The sequence below is a fragment of the Eimeria mitis genome, genomic scaffold (genome assembly GCF_000499745.2).
Source record: "Eimeria mitis Houghton genomic scaffold, Emh_scaff1742, whole genome shotgun sequence".
Taxonomy (NCBI): domain Eukaryota; phylum Apicomplexa; class Conoidasida; order Eucoccidiorida; family Eimeriidae; genus Eimeria; species Eimeria mitis.
Genome location: NW_013570059.1, coordinates 1,844 through 2,054, shown reverse-complemented (window position 1 = coordinate 2,054; position 211 = coordinate 1,844).

Below are 211 nucleotides of genomic sequence, written 5' to 3'. Positions count from 1 at the left end.
ATATATATATATATATATATATATATATATATATATATATATATATATATATATGGGGTGTATGTACAGATACAGCGAGGAGGACACGAGCAACCCTTTGTGTGACCCCTCAGCCTTTCGGGACTTCAGCAAACCCATCGGCGCTTTAAACCCCCAAAGGCTCGACGGCCTACTAAAAAGAATGAAAGATATACAAGTACACCAGCACCAG